This window comes from Cyprinodon variegatus, unplaced genomic scaffold (genome assembly GCF_000732505.1).
Source record: "Cyprinodon variegatus isolate N-32 unplaced genomic scaffold, C_variegatus-1.0 Scaffold295, whole genome shotgun sequence".
Lineage (NCBI taxonomy): Eukaryota > Metazoa > Chordata > Actinopteri > Cyprinodontiformes > Cyprinodontidae > Cyprinodon > Cyprinodon variegatus.
In genome coordinates, this window is record NW_015150748.1 from 769,483 (window position 1) to 772,167 (window position 2,685).

General features: G+C 38.3%; 1 protein-coding gene across 1 annotated transcript in view; it reads right to left on the reverse strand.

Annotated features, from left to right (window-relative positions):
* edar (ectodysplasin A receptor) overlaps positions 1 to 1,646 on the reverse strand; it is a 51,916-nt gene extending 50,270 nt beyond the window's left edge. Inside the window, exon 1 of the mRNA XM_015383830.1 lies at positions 1,437 to 1,646. The gene's annotated coding sequence lies outside the window, so the exon portion shown is untranslated. The remainder of the gene's footprint in view (positions 1 to 1,436) is intronic.
* Positions 1,647 to 2,685: the final 1,039 nt, after the last annotated feature.

The window sequence follows — 2,685 nt, forward strand, 5'->3', positions numbered from 1 at the left end:
TACAACCAAAGACTATCAGATGGAATTAAATGATTTCACTGATGTGAAATAACTCTACATAAGTGAACGTGGCATAATATGCAGAGCTGAAGCCTCCTTTGAGATGCATCAAGAATGACAAAATATTCACCCCCAGCATGCCTCAAGAGCTCGTTTTTATTTTTCTATGGGGTAAATGGACATGCTGAGTTGTATTAAAGTCAGCTGTGCTTTCACATAAATCTTACCATCCACTTTCACAGGAAAAAACACACAAGATCTCCCCCTTCCTATTGAATCACTCCAAAACAAATATAAGTTTGAACTCAAATACAGCATTTAGTTACAGAGTGGCAAGTAAGTAAACACATGATCAGTTCATACATATGACTGTGGCCACCAGCTTTGTTAGCTGTCCAGCCTTCATCTTTTAATCCCCAGAAACCATATTACCACCTCTTAAAGATAAGTTAAACTTCCTTCTGTGACTTTCTTTATTTCCTCTGTCTCCTTTTGACTTTCTACTTGCAAACTTGAAAGATCATAGTGGCAGCAGTGACGGGCAGCAGGGGGGGTGGCGGGGGGGTTCTAGAGCAAGGGGAGCCAGTGAGACTGTGTGGATAGAGACGGATTGATTTCCTCCTCCTCGAGCTCCAGTTCAAAGCAAAGCAACCCAGCAGACTTCAGAAGCGCAGCAGGACCTGACATGTCCCCCAGCCGGCTTGAGCTGCCTGTCTGCGGGCAGGACTTCCCCCGGGGGGCTCCGGGGCCCGGGACAGTCAGGCGGCACCAAAAAAACAATTATGCAGAAAGCGCACAAAGCTGTGCAAAATTCACAAGGACACATTTTTAAATATTCGTTAATTAAAAGAAATCTCACAGCCTCAAACAAAAATGTATAACAATAAAAAATAACCTAACAAACCAAGAAACAGATAGCATCTAGCTCTATGTTCTCAATCCTAAATCACAGCCTTGTCACAAAGTCAATGAGGCCTATAAACTATAGAAATAGTGATGTGAAAATTATTCTATCTCCTTGGGCTAAAACTTTTGTACCAACATGCACTCTTCACATACTTTAGAAGTGTTTAGGATGATTGCTTCATACTCAAATAATCACATTCAAATGTTATTTAGAGATGACATTTGTGCAGAAAGAAAAAATAAATAAAAAAAGCAAGTAATGTCAGCATAGCCTTTAAACAAAGTCCTTTTTTTTATTATTTCTAAACAGACATAACCTTTAGGTAAATAAACCAGGAGCTATTTTAGGTCTTGGCAGATCAATATTCTCAATGACTTCTAACTTTTCTGCTTTAACATATGAATTGGATTTCTATGAGGTCATCTTACAGTAACGCACATGTTTATCTGGCATTAAGAAGTGTTGCTCAGGAATTTCCCCCAAGTCTTGCAGCAATCTGTCCGTGCATTCCTCAGAGTGAAGTTCTTACCTGGATCCTCCTGGCTGTCGGTGCAATGCTGCGGTCTCCCTGCTGCTCTGCGCAATCAGCGGACTTGGTGATCGGAGTTCAATCCCCTGCGTGGCGTCGGGTGAGCATCGCCCACGGACTGGCTGTGATCAGGGGAGTCTGAAGGCAAGTTCTCAGCCTCCACTGTGGTGCATGTCGGCCTGTCTCCAGGCTCCTCCTTGGTGAGTAAAAAGATTTGTTTTCTCCGCCCTGAAAGAGAAACGGATTAACGTGTGCCAGGTAGACTGTCAATTAACAGGCTGCAGGTTATGACTCGACTCTGCCATCTAGCGTTCATTTGGATGAACTTTTTTTGTTTGTTTTTTTTGTTAAGGGATAAAATCCCATTTTCTGCCTCCTTTTAAAAATGTTTTAAACGTGACTGAAGTGGACTAATTTCTACTTGCACGTTTGAAAGATTTTCCTAGAATTTACAGAAAGAAGTTACTAAACCCGCAGCTCAGGTGCATCTCAGTCTAAAAATTACATAACAATTATAATGCAAGTTTTCCTTGAAGTAGGCAATGTGGAAAAACAAGAACAATTTCTATTTTACTGATTCCATATATTTTTACTCTGAACATAGTTGTTGTTACTATGTTATTACTGGAATATGAAAGGAATTTCATCATCAAATTGCTTTAATTTGTCCCACTGAACAGATCCACTAACATAGACTTGATGAAGCATAGCATAGTTCATCCATTAACACTTCCCCCTTGCAAATAAAAGGGTCTATGCACAACTATTAAAATGTTTTATTTCATTTCATACTGTTGTTATTGTGTATTTTTAATATGAAATCTGCCATGTTGCTTTTATTGTTTCACTATTTTCCTTCTATTCCCATAATGTATTTATGATACAAAATAAACTGATTTATTCCATATTATATATATTATATGTTATACATGTTTGTCTCTGTGCAGAACCTTTATGCCAAAGCAAAAACCTCACATGTGTAAAACACTATGTGGCAATAAAGCTTTTACTGATTATGAAAAGTTAATCTATTTTTAAATATTATCCTCCTTCAAGGTAAGACAAAAACAGCCATTATGGCGACTGAAGGGATAGAGGAACTTGGAGATACAAAAAAATTTTTTCACCCCGAATCTGTTCCACATGAAACATACCATCACTTGAAGAAAAGTAAGAATCCTCTAACATGTTAAATACAGCTAAATGCTATAATTAAAACATTATTGAAATTTAAACATAGTTTTTACCT